Source organism: Vitis riparia, chromosome 15, assembly GCF_004353265.1.
Source record: "Vitis riparia cultivar Riparia Gloire de Montpellier isolate 1030 chromosome 15, EGFV_Vit.rip_1.0, whole genome shotgun sequence".
NCBI lineage: Eukaryota > Viridiplantae > Streptophyta > Magnoliopsida > Vitales > Vitaceae > Vitis > Vitis riparia.
The window spans coordinates 17356705-17377543 of NC_048445.1; the positions used below are offsets into that span (position 1 = coordinate 17356705).

The window sequence follows — 20839 nt, forward strand, 5'->3', positions numbered from 1 at the left end:
ATTACCATCAAGTTGGAAAAGTTACCGAAAGAGGATTCTCCACAAGAGTGAAGATTACTCCTTGGAAGAGATTCAAAAACATCTTCGCATTGAGGAAGAATAGAGATCAAGAGACAAAATGGTGGAAGAGTCCAATGGTGGGACTAACAAAGCCAATGCGGTTTCAAAGGCCAATCATCCTAGAGGTAAAAATAACAACGACAAAAAGAATTCCGGAAATTATATGAGCCCCAAGAAAAATCAAGAGCAATTTAAGGGCAAGAAAGGTCCTTGTTTTGTGTGTGGAAAACCCGGGCATTATGCTAGGGAGTGTAGGTTCCGAAAGGACCAAAAAGGGGTTGTGGTGAATGCAATTGATGAGGAGATCATTGTAACACTAAGCAATGTGTGCGTTGTCCAAGGAAAGGTGCAAGGATGGTGGTATGATACTTGTGCCACAGTTCATGTTACCTATGACAAATCTCTTTTCAAGACCTTTGAAGATGCAAAGGGAGATCAAGAGGTTCAAATGGGCAATGAAGGAAGATCCAAGGTGCTTGGCAAGGGCACTATTGAAGTTGTTTTTACCTCCGGCAAAAAGGTTACCCTTATAAATATATTGTATGTCCCCAATATGAATAAAAATTTGGTTAGTGGGGATTTGCTTGGTAAACCGGGTATCAAAGCGGTGTTTGAATCCAATAAGCTAATTTTATCCAAATCGGGGAACTTTGTGGGAAATGGGTATTCTTGTGATGGGATGATCAAACTTTGTACCAATGACAATATCAATAAAATGGCTTCTACTTCCGCTTATATGTGTGATTCAAATTCTTTATTTTTGTGGCATAATAGGCTTGCACATGTTGGTTTAAGCACTATTAAAAGGATTGTGAAATGTGGTTTGATTGCTTGTGATACCAAGAAATTTGAAAAGTGTGAAATATGTGTTAAATCAAAGATGATTAAAAAGCCTTTTCATAGTGTTAAGAGATCATCTAATTTGCTTGATTTAATACATAGTGATCTTTGTGAACTTTATGTCATGTTAACAAGAGGTGGAAATAGGTATTTTCTTACATTCATAGATGATTGTTCTAGATTTACCTATGTGTTTTTGTTGAAAAACAAAAGTGAAACTTTCAATGCCTTTAAAGTTTACAAAGCCGAAGTTGAAAATCAACGAGGAAAAAATATTAAGGTGCTTAGAAGTGATAGAGGTGGTGAATATTTCTCTAGTGAATTCAATTCTTTTTGTGAAGAATATGGCATAATACATGAGTGCACCGCACCCTATACACCTCAACACAATGGCATAGCGGAGAGAAAGAATAGAACATTCTTGGAAATGGTGAATGCTATGTTATTGCATGCTAAATTGAATTTCAATTTGTGGGGTGAAGCTTTGTTGACTGCTTGCCATATTTTAAATAGAATTCCTATGAAGAAAAATGAGATATCTCCATATGAGTTATGGAAAGGAAGGAAGCCTAATATAGGTTACTTCAAAGTGTAGGGGTGTCTTGCTTATTGCAAGAAAACGGACCCAAATAAAACAAAATTGGGTCCAAGAGCCATTAAGTGTGCATTTGTAGGCTATGCCTCAAATAGCAAAGCTTATAGGCTATTAGACTTGGAGTCTAATGTGATAATTGAATCAAGAGAGGTAGAGTTCTTTGAGAATTTGTTGAGTGATAGCAATTCTCAAGTACCTACTAGTGTTGGAGAGTCTCAAGATGAGACACCTTCAAAGATTGTTGAGCAACCCATTGTGCCTCGGAAAAGCCAAAGAGCTAGAAAAGAGAAAGTGTTGGGATCGGATGAGATTGACTCTCAAAGAATTTCCTTTTACTTAGTAGAAGGAAGTAGAGAAGATATTATAAGAAAAATTCCTATAGTACTTCAAATAGAGGAGGATCCCAAAACATACAAAGAAACTATGGCTTCTAAAGATGTTTCTTTTTGGAACGAGGCTATCAATGATGAAATGGATTCAATTATGTCCAACCAAACATGGGAATTGGTAGACCTTCCACCAGGATCTAAACCAATAGGGTGCAAGTGGGTATTTCGAAGGAAATATCACACCGATGGCATGATTCAAACCTTTAAGGCTAGATTAGTAGCTAAGGGGTTTAAACAAAGAAAAAGTATTGATTATTTTGATACCTATGCACCGGTGGCTAGAACAACATCGATTAGGATATTGTTTGCTTTGGCATCAATTCATAATCTATTTGTTCATCAAATGGATGTCAAAATGGCATTCTTGAATGGGGATCTCAATGAGGAGGTCTACATGGAACAACCGGAAGGTTTTGTTCTACTGGGGAATGAAAACAAAGTGTGTAAGCTTGTCAAATCATTATATGGTTTAAAACAAGCTCCCAAACAATGGCACGAAAAATTTGATCATGCTATTCTTTCGGATGGATTTAGACACAACAATGTGGACAAGTGCTTATATTCTAAGACTTGTGATGACTATGTGGTTATAGTGTGTCTATATGTGGATGACATGTTAATCTTGAGTGATGACATGAAAGGAATAATAGAAACGAAAAGGTTTCTATCCTCAACCTTCAAGATGAAAGATCTTGGAGAAGTTGATACTATATTGGGTATCAAAGTGAAAAGAAATAGTGGGGGTTATGCTTTGAACCAAACCCACTATATTGAGAAAGTAGTTAGCAAATTTAGTCATCTCAAGATTAAAGATGCTAATACTCCATTTGATTCAAGTATAAAACTTGAAAAGAATGATGGTAGATCGGTGGCTCAACTTGAGTATGCAAGTGCAATTGGAAGTCTTATGTATACTGCTCAGTGTACTAGGGTTGACATTTCATTGGCAGTTAGTAAACTAAGTAGGTTTATTAGCAATCCAAGCGTGGAACATTGGAAAGCTATTGGTAGAGTTCTTGGTTGCCTAAAGAATACCAAAGAACTAAGCCTCCAATATTCAAAGTTTCCTGCTATACTTAAAGGGTATTCAGATGCAAGCTGGATATCGAGTGTGGGAGATAATTTATCTACCACAGGTTGGGTGTTTACACTTGGTGGTGGGGCTGTCTCTTGGGGATCCAAGAAACAGACTTGTATATCACACTCAACCATGGAGGCAGAGTTTATAGCTCTAGTTGCAACTGGAAAAGAAGCTGAGTGGCTTAGGGATCTCATGATGGACATCCCTTTTACTGCAAATAATGTGTCAACAGTGTCGATACATTGTGACAGTCAAGCCACTCTAGCTCGTGCGTACAGTGGAGTGTACAATGGGAAGTCTAGACATACAAGCATTAGACATGAGTATGTGAGACACTTGATTCAAAATGGAATCATCTCAATCTCATTTGTGAGGTCAAGTGGAAACTTGGCGGATCCTTTTACTAAACCTCTTACAAGAGATTTAGTAAGGATAACATCTAGAGAGATGGGACTAAAACTCTTTAAATAAAACTCACCAATGATGGTAACCCAACTTAATACTAAGAAATGACTAGTCTTAAGTTCAATAGGTAAAAACAAGTCATTGATAAGTGGGTTGTGGCAACATTAGAACATGTGAGTTCCATCTGTGATGATTAATGCTGGTTGTTACCGTTGGAGGGTTAAACTTAAAGCTTTTAATGAAATTCAGTCTATGTGTGACAAGCATCTTAAAGGTAACAAGGATGCTGGAAGAATTTCACCTATGTGAACTTAGGGGTGGTGCCGCCTCTCATGAGAGTTGGAGTTTCTTTCAAGAAAGTTCATGAATGGATTGAGCACATGGCCATAAAAGTGCTAAGCAAGAAAATAATGGGCACTCGTGTGGTTAGTGGAAGAGTGTGTGTTGTTACCGGTTTCGTTACAAGGAATAACTGGTTCAATGCTACAAGCAACCTGGGATTTCAACGGAGCTTTGTGACAATTACACTAAGGTAAAATTCAAATCGAAAGATATTTTATTTTATGCATTTTCACTGTTGAGGTTATAAGGGTTGATGTTTATTTTTAACCAAGAGGGGGATTGTTATATTTATATATATATATATATATATATATATATTGTTGGTTAAAAATAAAGTGCAAGAAGAGTTACACTTTTGAAAAATAACTTTTGAAAATAAAGTGTAAGAAGGGTTACACTTTTAATGTGTAAATTAAACACATGATTAAGTTTTGAAATGTTACAAAACTTGAAAGGTTAAGGAAGACAATGAGTCTTCTCATCTTTGTAACTTTATAAAACTTAAGAGGTTAAGTGTAAGAGAGTTACACATTTGAGATTAAATCTTGTTTAATGTGTGAATTAAACATATGATTTAATTTTTTGAATGTTACAAAGATGAAGAGATTGAGGAAGACAATGAGTTTTTTCTCATCCTTGTAACCTTTTTTCAACCCTAAGAGTGCTTTATATGACTTTTTTTCTTTTTGAAATCTTATGCAGAAAAGTGAAAAGGCTTGATCAATCCCAAGACTATTTCCATTAGTTCCCTAAAGATTTCTAGAAGTAGGAGGAAATAGAGTCTTTGGACAAAGTTCCAAGAACTTGTTTGACCCTTTCTTGTGTTCTTCTTCTTCTTCTTGTTCTTATTTTATAACTTTGAGAGTTTTATTGTATCAAAGTGAGTGTTTGAGAGTGTTTCTTTTCTCCATTATATCCAAAATTTTCGAACAGTTGCCAAGCGAAAGCAAGAGGTAGATGAGATATGAGAGGTCGACATGTATATGGGAACAAGAGTGACGCCAATGAGGCCACTGAGAGGGAACCGCACAACATTATGGTAGTGCTGAGGAGATGAGAACAAGTAGGAGAGAGATGGGTAGAATGGAAGGTAAAGTCAATTCCAACTGCCAAGGCAAATACCAGTAAGCCAGCACCAGCGGCCTTGATAGTTTTGGGGTGGGCTAGAAATACAGAGTTGGGCTCATTCTGAAACTTCAAATCTAGGAGGGCGAGAAGCACCGGAAGTAGACATGGTTGTGAAACTAATAGATTGGAAAGAAGAAGAAAGTTAAGAAACTCAAGCAACTCGTGAAACAAATAGACAGTGAGGCCACTGAGATTAAATAACAAAGAAGGGTGTTTGTCAGAAAAAGGGCAATTTTCTCCTTTCTCACTTTGCATAAGGAGAGTTGGATGTGCCGATCTCTCCTTTGGCAGAAAAGGGCGAAGAAGGATGTTAATAATGTTCCTTTTGGCATGGAAGGATGCGGTGCCATTAGACTTTTTGGCCATGAAGGAAGGGAGGTGGTCGTGCCATTAGACTTTTGGCGAGGAAGGATGTGATGCATTAGACTAATGTTAATGTTTCTTTTGGCTAGCTAGAAAGGAAGGGTGTGGAGCATTAGGGGCATTAGAATTTTGGCTGATATATTTTTTATTTTATTTTAGATCACTAAATTAATATTTTTCTTTATACTTAACCTCTTACAATAATAAATAAATTTTCTAGAACAACACATTTTGTAGGAAAAATAAAATAAAATAAAATAATCACTGCAGTGGGTATAGTTAACTTCTTGGGAAAACTTTTTTTTTTCTCCTTTTATGTAAAATTTTAAATTTTGGAAACACCATCTTTTAGAAAAGACTTTTTCACTAAGATTGAAAAATCAAATTGAAAGATTTTTTATTTTTACTTTTTAGAAAATGGAAAAAAATAAATGTTTTAAACCTATTTTCTATTTTTAAATAAAAATAAAAGACAACTAATGTTTTTAGATGACAAATTGAATCAATCTTAATTCAATTCTTTAAAATAAGACATAAATATCCAAAAATATTCATCATAAAAAAATTAAAAGAATAAAAGAGCTGGAAATCAGTTTCACATTTGGTAAAGAATGTTTGTTGACGGCTGGGTTCTAGCTTTGTTGTATTTCCACTCAATTATACAGCTGCCTTTTTCCTTTCATTTTCACACTCACTACTTAGTTGCCAAAAAGGCTAGAACAGTACCAACCCCTACCTCTGCAACACCGTGATCCCCGCGCCAAAATGTCGTTGCACCAGGTGTCCCACCAGATGCTACAACCTAAAATCATATTTAAATCTCTCTAAAATTATTGATTACACACTCTCTAAAATCATTGGTTGGATCATCCAATCCATCGAATGCTAAAATCATTGGTTTGCGCGCATGGAAATTAAGGCTTACGCGCATATGCAGAAACCATTCCAATACAACAGTATGAAAATTAGAATCACACTATTACTCAAAAACTCAACTTTATTATCAAACCACTTATGAAATACAATCTTAAGTGGCTTGCCAGCAACCAAACAGACAAGCTGTGTTTATCTCTATAGACTTAAAGGGAAGCTGGACTTTGGCCTGGGCTTTAAATAACATCTGGAAACATGGAAAGCGGAGACCAACCATATTACAACTATAAGGGTAAAAGCGGAGCGCTTCTTCTCACGTACCATTGTTGTATGCCTGTGCATACTGTCTGCAATTTTTCCATGATCCCATGGTGAACCCGCCCACACCACTCTCGGACTAGCCCATGCAAGTTGATAAGTGAAAGCAAGGCGTAGATGAGATATATGAGAGGTCGCCATGCATCTGAGAACAATAGTGATGACAAGGAAGCCACTAAGAGGGAACCACAAAACAGTATGGTAGTGCGGAGGAGAGTAGCGCAAGTAGTAGAGAGATAACAAGGATGGAAGGTGAACTCGACTCCAAATGCCAAAGCAAATACGAGTAAGTTAGCAACAGCGACCTTGATAGTTATGGGGTGGGCTTGAAATACAGAGGTGGGCTCATTCTTAAATTCGAAGTCTATGAGGACAAGAAGCACGGGAAGAATAAAGGTAAGAAGGGCGAGAATGGGGTTACTTGTGGTAGAATTGTGATGGTGTTGGTGTTGAAGGTCGATTCCCAGACCGTTACCATTGGAAGTAGGCATGGTTGTGAAACCAATAGATAGTAACAGTGAGGCCACTGAACAAAGGGGCGCAAGTAACCCAAATAAATAGGAGAAATAACCAGAGTTTCCGAGGGACCAACGTTGTAGCCCTACCCTTAAGTAGAGAAATACCCTTTTCTCCTTTTCGGAGGAATGTTTGTAGGAGGCATAGGAGGTCTCATTTGGCAAAAGAGAGGAATCCCCAGTGGTGTCTTTTTGATCTTTTGGAAAAGGGTTTTTCTATGGGACCCACAATCTTTAACTAAGACAAAACCTGCTACTTTTTGGATATTCGTTGGAAAAAGGGTTTGCTATGGGCGTCATAGCAATAGTGATACACAATCAGCGGGGAAGATGTGACACCCTATCGGCGGGAAAACCTGTACACCCCTTTCCTTGTTTTTTTCTTTAATTCATTAACCATTTGGATGGTCTGGATTGAAAATCTTTCATGCTAACGGTCTGAAACTTTTGGAGGTAGGGTCCCGAAGGAAGAATTTTCGATCGGAAAAGGATGAGTTTTTATGGAGTCTGACATTGGGAGATATGTGCATGGCCTTTTGTGTGCTTGTCTGGGATTAAGGTAGGGTCTGTACATTTTTTATTTTTTGCTTTTGTGGGGTGGGGGGCGGAATCATATTGTAGACTTGGAGCTAATAATGGGGTCAAGATCCATTGTGCACGCATGGGCCCGGACACGACAAAGCGACAAAAACTGATTAGAAAGATTTTATGATTGAATGATCACTAAATTGGAAATCCAAAACCCCACGTGATGACATAAAAACTGAAATCCTTAAATTTGTTTTCTGAAGCCTGAAAAATCCCACGTTGAAGCCCTAACTTCGACTGCCGGACATTGTACGTTTCGTCTTTGCTTCACATTACCCACCAGTGAAAGGTCCACCTCTACTGATAGGGTTGATACGTGGCTGAAGTAATTATTACCCCTACAATCCCTTATTTTAATTCTTAGAAAGCGAAAATCTGGTGGAAAAATTTGTCACTGCATCAATATTTCTAAGCTTTCGGTTTGTTGACGAGGCTTCACAAAAAGCAAGACCCAAATCGTGATTTTATCTTTTATTTCTCCTATTTTCTCAGTGACCAAACAGTTTTAATTTAGGGTTTTTTTTTTTTTTCAAAGAGAAGAGAAGGGACTCACCTGGGTAGGGGTTTGGAGCAACAGAATATTCAATGTCTATCATGATTGATGTCACTGGTATTTTGAATGGTTACTGAGAAATTTCACAAAATTTTAGGAGAATTTTCATAAATTTTCTAGCCTCAATGATTGAATGTCGGGTGTGGGGACTAATTCGAGGTTTGGGGATTAAGATAATTGTTGGATAAGATTGACCAGACGGTGTCCTCTTGTGTAAGCCCTATTTAAAAATTTTTTTTTTCACTTTTCTTTTAAATCTAATAGAAATGAGAAATTTTAATAGATTAATTCAAAATATTTGTCTAAAATTTAAAATTAATAATTGTAAATAAAGTTACAAATGGAGATATTAAATTGATTCCATTTGCTTATACCTTGGTCCATAGATTTATACTATTATTTAACAACCTATATATTATTATATATTTTCATCAATTTGAATCACGTTTAGTAAATAGCAAAAAAAAAATAGCGTAATATTATAATTTATCTTCATTTTCAAACATAATTTTCGTATATGATAATACAATACAAATACCATTTGGATGATATCATTGAACAAATCAATTTATAATAAACATTAATTCTAGTTATTTTTAAGAATACAAACAAACAAAGACAACATTTTAATATAACTTTATTATTTTAAGATTATGAATTTATTGACAAATAAAATGGTAATTTATTATTATTATTTTAAAAAATAAATTTATTGAAGTAATACTATACTCTTAAGTTTAAATATATAAATTTTTAATTATTATTATTAAAGCATTTCATGTAAATAAGAGTATCAATTGAAAATAATAATCTTTAATATATAACTTTTATATTTTTATTTGTATGTTTATCTCCTCTATGACTCAACAATCCTAAAGTTTCTTTTTATCTAATCAAATAAAATAAGAAACAAATAAGAATTTTTATTTTTATTTTTTGTACCTTTTCATATCATAAAGATTGTTAAGAGCCTTGGGGGATGAAAACAAAAAGTTTGTGACTCTGAAATGAACCTGGCCATCCATTGAGCCAAGTATCACAACTCCTTCTAACCCATCCTATATATTGTCCTTTTCTTTCCATGTCAGAATAAAAAAATTGGTTAGTAGATGATATTTTACGAAAAAATTGTTCAAGATCCATTAGTTCCTTTTTCTCTTATAGATGGTCAAAACTTTATCTAGGTTCAAATCCTATTAAAAGGTCTACTAAAGATCATAAATTGTTGAAGAAATAACAAAATATTTCTTTGCTCCCCTACCTTTCATCTCTCAATGTCAATGTTAGCCCAACAAAGTGTTTTTACCATTGATATTCTTTCCAATCTCTACGCATTTCACTACTTCATTGGAAATTCCATATGTCCCTACTATACTCTAACTTGGTAGTTTTCATTGCCTATCAAGCCTTGAGATTTGACGATGGACATAAAAAGCCACCTATAGATGTTTTACGCCCAATCATTTTAGATAACGTTTGCATCCTCTGTATTACCATGGTTGTTGTAGTATGATACAACATAACATTTTCTTGGTATTTCTCCCTCTATTTGTTTTATGTGATTTGATATAAGGTACCAAATAAATCGTGATTTCAATCATTGTTTTTTCATTTCTTTAACTCTTACTCTTTCTTTATTCAGGAAATGGTCTCAAATAAGCAAAAACAAGTATGGAAGCTATAAGCTCCCAAGTAGTAGGATGAGACGGGTGCTCTAACCGCATGCCTATTGAAAAATGAGCCAACGATTCATAGATAGTAGCTTGATTAAGGGTACCCATTGAAATCGTAGCGAAAGCGAGTCCTCATAGGGCAATTGTCACTTATGGATACAAACCTAGGTGATCTATCCATGATAAGAATGAAGCTTTGGTGAAACTTCAAAAAACTCAAGAACAACTATGCATGGAATACAGAGATCCCAACCTCCCTAGTAAAGAACTATTACAATTAATGAAGAAACTACTTTATGTTGTGTGTACAAATAATATCATTAAGTACTTAAAAGTTATATATTAAAGATTATAATTTTCCAATTAATACTCTCATTTACATGAAGTTAAAAATATATGTTTTAATAATAAACAAAATACGTATATTTAAACTCAAGAGTCTAAGAGTCTGTTTGGGAATTGTCTTTTAAAACAAATTTTTATTCTCCAGAACAAAAATACAAAAAATACGTTTGGCAATCAAAACCTGTGTTCTATTTTTTACTCTTAAAATTAGAAAATATGGTGTTTTCAAATAACATGTTTTAATTGTTTTCTATTATTTTCACTTGTTTTCTAAGGATTGTTTTAAGAAATAATTATACAAACATGTACAATTATTAAAAATAAAATACTAGTTATAAAAATTATTTTTAAAACATATTTAAAAATATTAAACACATGTTAAAAATATCTTGAATTTACAAACAGACTTTTTGTTCTATAAAAATTAAAGAACAATTTTCAAAAAATATTTTTTAGAATTATTTTTGAAAACAGTTACCAAACAAACCCTAATTTACTTCAATAAAGATAATTTTTAAAAATAATAATAGAATACTATTTTATTTATCAATAAATTAATAATCTCAAAATAATAAAGTCATGTGAATAAATAAAACAAAATAAAAAAATCATAAGAAAAACATATAAAAATGTGAATTAAAAAGCCCACAAAAGTTTTAAAAAAATGAAACCACATTTGGCAAATTTGGTTTCAACTTTTTCGGGAAAAAAAAAAAAAAAAAAATGAGGTGGCTTCTCTATGGTAACAAAATGTCTGTTTTAAACATTAGTTTGTCAAAGCACCTAGAATTGATATATTTTTTCCTATAAGAGGGTTATTAGTTTTGGCCCAAAACTACACTCTTTATCCTTTTCACTTGTACATTTATATTCTCAAGATTATAGTTAACTACTTATGATTTTGTTATGAGATATTTTTACTTATTGTTATTTATTTATTATATTAGAATTATTATCTTTTTTTTTTTCAAGTAAGGATAAATTAGTTTTTTAACTTTTATTAAGAAAAATGCTAAAATTTGGAAGGTATGAAGAATGTGAAGAGGGTAGGATAAATGTGAGAATTCCTCACTTTCTTCATCCTCCTGACATTACTTGTGCTCTCTCCATTTTTTCAATTTTTTTATTTGAATTTTTTCTAATAATTTATAGCAATTGTAAGTTAAAAATATTAGTAATAAATTATTTTAGTGCTATTTGAAGTTAAAAAAAATGTAAAATTTGGAGGGTATAAAGAATGTGATGAATTTTTTTTCATTGGATTTTTTTTTCTCATAATTTCTAGTAATTGTAAGTCAAAACAGTAATAATAAACTATTTTGGTGATAATTGAAGTAGTAAAAAAATATCTTGAAATATAAAAAAAAAATGTAAAATTTGGAGGGTATGAAGAATGTGAGAAGAGTACAAAGAATATTATGATTCCGTACATTTGTAGTGTCCTCTTCAATTTTTTTCATTTAAATATTTTTTTCTCGTAATTTCTAGCAATTGTAAGTGAAAATAGTAGTGAAAAACTATTATAGTGGTATTTGAAGTAAAAGATAATAATAAAAAAAAATCTTAAAATTAAATTAAATAAATATAAAATTTGGAAGGTATTGACAATGTGACGAGGGAATGAAGAATCTAGGGATTTCTCACATTATTCGTACCCACCTCATATTCTATATACCTTCCCTAATTTTTCAAATTTTGTTCATTTGAAATTTTTTTCTCATAATTTCTAACAATTGTAAATCAAAATAATAGTAATAAACTATTTTAGTAGTATTTGAAGTAAAAAAAAAAAAATGTTTAAAATTAAAAAAAAAAAATTGTAAAATTTGAAGGGTAAGAAAAATATAAGGAGGGTATGAAGAATATAAATTCTCACATTCTTTGTACCCTCATAAATTTTCAAAAAGAATTTTAGTTCAATTTTTTCTCATAATTTTTAGCAATTGTAAGTAAAAATAGTAGTAATAAACTTGTAAAATTTAAAGGGTAAGAAAAATGTAAGGAGGGTACGATGAATATAAATTCTCACATTCTTTGTACCCTCATAAATTTTCAAAAAGAATTTCAGTTCAATTTTTTCTCATAATTTTTAGCAATTGTAAGTAAAAATAGTAGTAATAAACTTGTAGAATTTGAAGGGTAAGAAAAATGTAAGGAGGGTACAAAGAATATAAATTCTCACATTCTTTGTACCCTCATAAATTTTCAAAAAGAATTTCAGTTCAATTGTTTCTCATAATTTTTAGCAATTATAAGTAAAAATAGTAGTAATAAACTTGTAGAATTTGAAGGGTAAGAAAAATGTAAGGAGGGTACAAAGAATATAAATTCTCACATTCTTTGTACCCTCATAAATTTTCAAAAAGAATTTCAGTTCAATTGTTTCTCATAATTTTTAGCAATTGTAAGTAAAAATAGTAGTAATAAACTTGTAGACCCATCGTGCTGGCCACCCGGAGAAGCTGAGTGTTTTTATTTGTTGGAGTGGGAGGACCTTTTTCTGCCAGAGCAAGCTGCATGGACGCATGTCAAAGACATGACTTGCCATGGTGGTAGTTGGGAGGCTGATAAAAGGAAAAAAAAATGAAAGAAAAGAGGATGACGACTAGAGCAGTAGGGTGGGTGAGGGTTAAGAGAGCAAAAACAGATGGTTGGAAGGTGTCTTCAATTTTTTGGGGGAGTTGCAAGAAGGGAGGGAAGACGTTGACAGAAAAAAGGAAGAGAAGGGCCCGGAATGGAGTAGCAGCACAGGTATGTTTTCGATAACTTGCCTGTTCTTTCTTTTTCATATGGTTCGATTATTTTTCTATGTATACTGGTATTCTATTTTGATGGCTGAATGTGAGCATTGGAAGCTTTTGCTATATTTTTATTGAATATGAGTTTGTTGGCATGCATTTTATGCTTGATTCTTAACCCATTTCCTTCACTCGCCGAACCCATCACCATACCAAACCACTTTTAGCTTATCCTCCACTTATTCCTCGATCACCAAAGCTATTCCTAGCTTCCTTTTTCTCCACCATAGTCATTCATTTTTCATCCAGACGCCGACAAGATCCATTTCACCATAAATCACCACCACAGATCACTTCCATTTTTTTTAATGTCTTTGGGTGTAACAAAGCCCGTCATTTTCATTGGACTGTCATATCACCAATGGCCATCGCTTCACTGCCATCATCACTAACATTCCAGTATACTTGGTTGTTGTCGTTCCCCCTCTCATCACCGTTCAACGATCCGAAACGTGGGAAAGATGAAGATGTCGTCACCACTAGCGAGGATGATGAAGATGCCATTCTCGATTTGAAAGTAAAGCCTTACAAATTCCATGAAGAAAGAGAGAGACTAGTAAGAGAAGGAAGTGACAGCTCCTGCCAATCCATATGTGAAAGGGCAAGAGAAAGAGAAAGGGACAAGAGAAAGGGCAACCAGAAAGATTGTGGAACTGAAGTAGACACACCCCCATGAGGACGATGAGGGTGTTCCTCCGACTACTCTCCGTGAAGACTCCTTGCTTCACATGTTATCCGGAGATCCTCATGTCGTCATATTGATGGATGTTGAATAAAGCCTGAATAAGGAAAGGACAATGGTTCTGTACTTGGTGTTTAAGTATATGGACATTGATCTTAAGAAATATATTTGAAACTTTTGCCAAACTGGGGATAATATTCCTACAAAAATCATTAAGAGCTTGATGTATCAATTATGCAAAGGTGTTGCTCTCTGCCTTGGTCATGGGGTATTGCACAAAGACCTTATGCCTCACAATATCTTACTAGGTCGGAAGACAGTGATACTGAAAATAGCAAATCTTTTACTGGCCAAGGCGTTCACTCTTCCTATTAAGAAGTACACTCATGAGATACTGAATTTGAGGTATAGAGCCCTTGAAGCATTTTTGGGGTCTACTCATTACTCAACTGCAGTAGATATGTAGACTGTTGGCTGTGTATTTGCTAAACTGATCACAAAGCAAGCAGTCTTTCCTAAGGATTCTTAACTACAATAGCTCCTTCATATTTTCCAGTTACTAGGCATCTCCAATGAAGAGATGTAACCAGGAGTGATGAAACTACCAAACTGGCATGAGTTCCTCTAGTAGAGTCCACATCAGAACCTTTAGAATTCATCATCAGCTTTTCCTAAACTATCAGCAACTGTTCCTAATCTGGATGAAGACGGGCTTGATCTTTTATCGAAAATGTTGAAGTATGACCCTTCATAGAGTAAACACAGTGACACCCAGACCCCACTCTTTCATGACATGCATGGCCACCTTTTGGTGGGCCAGTTCCTTTAAAAATTCTTGTCCTCATTTTCTCACTTTTTCATCATTGTTTTCAAACTTTAATTTTTCAAAAATTCAACTTCCAAATAATATTTATCCTTTAACCTTTTTACTCTTCCTTAGAGTTTTAGGTTCATCAAAATTCCATTTTTAATAAAATTCTGCTGCCATTTTTTTTTCTTTTTGGCAAGCAATTTTTACATTTTCCTTAATTTTTAAAATGTTTTAAAATAAACATGAATTTAATTTTGTAATTCCAAGTGATGGAATTTACGGAATTGATTCATGCAAAAATAAATCAGATTTTGGTGGGGCCCAACATGTGTGATTTTCTCATTGATTGATTGATTGATATGTTGTACTGACTTGCCTCACTCCATGACATGCATGCAATTATTCTGTGTTCGTTTACTAACCTTTGTTTTCTATGAATCAATCAACTCATTACTCAGGTACACTCTTTGTCTTTCTTGTTCATTTGATTATTTTTATTCTTTTGGTATTCATGTTTGATCAATCAATTGTCATACTTGCTTCATTTTAATTAGTAGAGACCTAATTCTTATGGTTTAGAGGGGTGCTACGGTCTATCATCATACCTTCCCAATAAGTAACCTGACCCCTAGACCCAGACTTGGTTTTTCACAAACTTTTTTTCCTTCAAGATTCATATTTAGGGATTTTTCTTTCTTATTTTGTTTTTCTTTAAAAATAAAACAAAAATAAGTGGCGACTCTAAGTCATTTTCTTAAAAATAAATCTTTTTTCAAATAAAAAGCTAGTTTCGCCATCGAGTGGAAATGCATGAGCAGAAATGCGGGGTCTACAAAATGGCAACTCCATTGGGGATCACTAAAGGACCGAGCTCGAACTTAAGATGAGGCAAATGTGGTGTTTGATTGGTCGATCAGTGGATACCAACCTCTCTTTGAGCTTCGGTTTGGTTGACTATTGATTACACATTGACAGCTTTTGATATCATTATCCTTGATGCATGCTTGGTTATTGTATTCATTTGGGACATTGACATGCTGATTATGTTGATTAAATATCTTGATTGAGGATTCTGATATGGCAATTTTTCTATACTTCATTACTATACCCATTTGGGACATTGACATGTTGATTGTGTTGATTAATTATTTTACCTGTCTTAGCATAGTGACTTTGATCTTACCATGATTGTTCTGCTCATCTCACATGTATAGATTCATAGTTGTATATCTTTTGACTTGATGTGTTGATCCTCTTAGTTGTATATTATCATGATTGTCGTGGAACATGTTGTCCTTGCCAAATATTCATCTTGGTTAGCTTGTGTGTAGATTTGGATGATATATGCTTGTTTGGCATGATTGCCTGTTGCATGATTGCTCTTTTTCTGTGTGATTGCATATTTTTTGTTTGTGTGGGCCGCACATCTATCCCCTTACCTCCAACCCTCTGGTTTCAGTCATTTCCTTCATTTTGGCTCTTACTTTTGCAAATGTGAGGCCTTGTGTGTGGTTGTTTCTCTGATCGAGCTAGAGGTTAGGAGTAGGGTCTAGCGACGGGCTATATCTATGTTTGGGAGCATTCTGGAGATGGTCGACACATTGATGTTGATTGGTGTCCGACCTTTGAAGACCTGTATAGCCCAAAGCTAGGTTTCAGGATATTTGTGTGGCCAATGTGTTTTCTTTTAGTTTCATAAGATTTTCGGATGCACTCACACCGTTCACTATGCACTTTAGATTACCACTGAGTGCTGAGAATTGTGAGAGCTTTCACCATAGGAAACCCCCTAGGATGTCGAGGCAGTGCATGTGTGGAGGTGATGACCACCTTGCATGGAAGTGCCCCATCTCTTCGGAGGCATGCAGAGGGTTATGTACCATCGGAGGGTACGATCGCTTATGCTAGGGATCTTCTAAAGTCCACCCATATACTTTTAGGGCCACCTTGACCTTGTAGGACGAGCTTAGATCATTTGATTAGGATTCCTTCCTCACATGTAGGTGCATCTAAAAGCCTTCAGAGCCGCTTTACTCACTACTTGGATCCAGTGTTTTCTCTTTTGGTTCCTAGTTTGAGAGTGCTAGGAGATCGGTATGAGTTCGAGTATCAATTGGATCACCTACTTGCCTTGTCACCTTAGATTATTCTTTTCACTTAATGAGTTTAGCATGTTTTCTCCCTAGGGCTTTCGTCTTCTTTTCTTGGCTTGGCACATCCTTTCACTTTGTCGTCACTTGCTCGATGCTTTGGGATATGTTCATTGATCACCTTTTTTTACATTGTACACCCATCGTGGGCTCAGTACCTCATTCTTTGTTTGATCTTTGATTCGATTTTCAACTTGATGCTCATATTTTTCATTACAGAAAGGTGAAAGACACATTTTTACATTCACACTTTTTTTTTAGAGATTCGCCTTAATCACTTTATCATTTTTTTTCTCTTTACGGAGCTCGGATTGAAAGTTGAGTTAAGGATATGTGGTTATAAATGGAGTATCGATCTCGTGATAGTGTGTTTCTCACACCTTTTTCATATTGGATTATTGATAAGAATTCTCTAATCACATTTGTAGCCATCTCACAATGGACACCTTTATGACTCCAGAGTTCTCATCATACATCCAGATTTTGGGTTGCCACCTTAGGACCATGTGTTTGCATGTTATACTGTTGTCTTTTAGGGTTCTATCTTGTTTCCTTCATCCATTTTGTTTGCATTGTAGGGAGTCAGTTTAGGAGTCAATTGAGTTTGGATTCACATTCTTGGAGGAGACTTGGAGGTCGAGTGATCATAGCATATTCATATCAGAGTTCAGATAGTTGAGTTGAGATGTCAGACGAGTTAGCTTCCACACCTGCTTCTATTCAGGAGTTCATGGCAGGAATCAGTAGATGCTTGGATCAAGTAGAGAGTTCTCGCCAAGATTCTCATCCAGTTGGCATGGTCACTGATGAGACAGTTCCTCATGCTCACCACTTCCCTATCTTCCATATCCATTAAACCCATTTCTCTCACCCATCCATCACACCCATTGCCATAGTTGGTTCCATAACCGAAACCACTTCCCTCACCACATCTCACTACCCATTTCACCAATGATATCCACACATTTCATACCCATCGGTCCTCATCTTTCATATCCACTAAAAATGATCACCACATCACACTCATCTATACAGTTCATCACTTCTTTCCTTTTTCCACGTGCATGAAGTTCAAAGCGCATGGCCACCTTCATTTTTTTTCCTTCCTACATATCCATAGACCTCATCCATCAAATCTGTCACTATCTAACCTACATTCAATTCATTTCCATTATTTTCCGCTTGCATGAAGTCTCATGCGCACTACCACCTCCATCTCACCCCATTTTTAATCTTCATTCCCACCATGCCTATCTCTTCACACCACATACTCAACATACCCATCACCCTACCCATCTCCTCAACCTTCAACCTCATCCACACCCACCACATTTAGCTTGACCCAGAGCAAGAGAAAGGGCAACTAGAAAGATTATGGTACTAAAGTAGACACACCTTCATGAGGACGATTAGGGTGTTCCTCCGACTACTCTCCGTGAAGACTCCTTGCTTCACATGTTATCCTGAGATCCCCATGTCGTCAGATTGATGGATGTTGAATAAAGCCTGAATAAGGAAATGACAATGGTTATGTACTTGGTGTTTGAGTATATGGACATTGATCTTAAGAAATATATTTGAAGCTTTCGCCAAACTGGGGATAATATTCCTACAAAAATCATTAAGAGCTTGATGTATCAATTATGCAAATGTATTGCTCTTTGCTTTTGTCATGGGGTATTGCATAGAGACCTTAAGCCTCATAATCTCTTGCTAGGTCGAAAGACAGTGATGTTGAAAATAGCAAATCTTGGACTGGCCAGGTCATTCACTATTCCTATTAAGAAGTACACTCATGAGATACTGACTTTGAGGTATAGAGCCCTTGAAGCATTTTTGAGGTCTACTCATTACTCAATTGCAATAGGTATGTAGACAGTTGGTTGTGTATTTTCTAAACTGATCACAAAGCAAGCAGTCTTTCCTAGGGACTCTTAACTATAGTAGCTCCTTCATATTTTCCAGTTACTGGGATCTCCAATGAAGAGATGTAACCAGGAGTGACAAAACTACCAAACTGGCATGATCTCCCTTAGTGGAGTCCACATAAGAACCTTAAGAATTCATCATCAACTTTTCCTAAACTGTCAGCAATTGTTCCTAATCTGGATGAAGACGTGCTTGATCTTTTATCGAAAATGTTGAAGAATGACCCTTCACAGAGTAAACACAGTGACACCCAGACCCCACTCTTTCATGACATGCATGGCCACCTTTTGGTGGGTCAGTTCTTTTAAAAATTCTTGCCCTCATTTTTTTTTTTTCATCATTGTTTTCAAACTTTAATTTTTCAAAAGTCCAACTTCCAAATAATATTAATCCTTTAACCTTTTTACTCTTCCTTAGAGTTCTAGGTTCATCAAAATTCCATTTTTAATAAAATTTTGCTGCCATTTTTTCTTTCAGGAAAACAATTTTTACATTTTCCCTAATTTTTAAAATGTTTTAAAATAAGCATGAATTTAATTTTGTAATTCCAAATGATGTAATTTACGGAATTGATTCATGCAAAAATAAATTGGTTTTGGTGGGGCCCAACATGTGTGATTTTCTCATTGATTGATTGATTGATATGTTGTACTGACTTGCCTCACTCCATGACATGCATGCGATTATTCTGTATTCGTTCACTAACCTTTGTTTTCTATGAATCAATCAACTCATTACTCAGGTACACTCTCTATCTTTCTTGTTCATTTGATTATATTTATTCTTTTGGTATCCATGTTTGATCAATCAATTGTCATATTTGCTTCATTTTAATTAGTAGAGACCTAATTCTTATGGTTTAGAGGGATGTTACGGTCTATCAACGTACCTTCCCAATAAGTAACCTGACCCCCGGATCCAAACTCGGTTTTTCACAGACCTATTTTTCCTTCAGAAGTCACATTTAGAGATTTGTCTTTCTTATTTTGTTTTTCCCTTTAAAAATAAAACAAAAATAAGTGGCGACTTCAGGTCATTTTCTTAAAAATAAATATTTGTTCAAATGAAAAGCGAGTTTCGTCATCGAGTGGAAGTGCATGAGCATAAATGCGGGGTCCACACCATGTTAAAAAAATCATTTTTATTTTTAAAATTTATTATCAAAATGCATCTCAATAGTAATCGAAATGACTATTATAAAATTATTATATTGTCATTTCAAGTCAAGATTGCGGTGTTTAAATTTAAAGTATTTAAAATCTAACTAATTGTTGGGGTACCGACAAGTTAATGTTTGTTTTAATTTTAAAATATTTTTTTTCAAAACTTCTATTAATAATAACTCAAATGATTATTTTATTATGATTTGAAGTCAAAAAATAATTCTTAAAATTAAATAAATCATTAACTTATTATCATCGATTTGTATTGTATGCCTTCAAATTAAAAATTAAAATATTTTCATGTCTTCAAATTATGCCATACAACTACAAATTAATATTGTTTTTATATCATTTTATGTAATTTTGGTAGTGGATGAGGAGAAATGGAAGGTCAAAGAATTTATCATTAACCTTGGAGATGAATTGAAATTCATGAAGATGCTAATATTGATGGTAGTTCTAACCCCAATTGATAAGTTAATTATGACAAGTTGTTGCATGGTATTTCAATAAAAGAAGTTTGAAAATTGAAATTTAATTGTATAGATGAAGTAGAAGCATTTTACGATATGTATGCTAGAGTGACTGTATTTAGTGTTTAAAAAGATGATTTGAAACGTAACAAGAATGCAAAGATTATATCTCGAAAGTGGGTTTGTTCTAAGGAAAGACATTGATTGCCAAAGTGCTTTAAAAATGAAAATCTACAAGGAAGCCAAGACCATTTACTAGAGTCGGTTATGAAGCTGCATTTTGTATTGGATTTAGTAGAAAATTATAAAAAAGTGGATTGTTAAAGAGTTTGAGGGGATCATAATCATCCTTTGGTCGAAGTAATTGATAAGTAATTTCTTTTATCTAATCAGGCAATAAACATTTTGGATAAGACTTAGCTTCATGCAATGCATAAAGTTGGTGTCAAACTAGCCAAATTATGGATTATATGGTACAATAATTGGGAGGACATGAAAATATTGATTTCACATCAAAAGATCTATACAATAATGTTGATGCAATGTGTAGATTCAAAATCAAGGATAGGAATGTGGAAGGGGTTTTGGCTTATTTGTGCAAAAAAGCAGAAAATACCTTTCTTTTTATTATAAATTCAATGTTGATGACAAAGGTCGACTATCAAACTTGTTTTGGGAAAATTCTACCTCTCAGTTGGATTATGAATGTTTTGGTTATGTCTTGGCATTTGATACAACATAATAAACCAATACTTATAAGAAACC

General features: G+C 34.4%; 1 pseudogene; it reads left to right on the forward strand.

The window, feature by feature from the left end:
* Window positions 1–16153: 16153 nt before the first annotated feature.
* On the forward strand, window positions 16154–18746 carry LOC117932019 (annotated as a pseudogene).
* Window positions 18747–20839: the final 2093 nt, after the last annotated feature.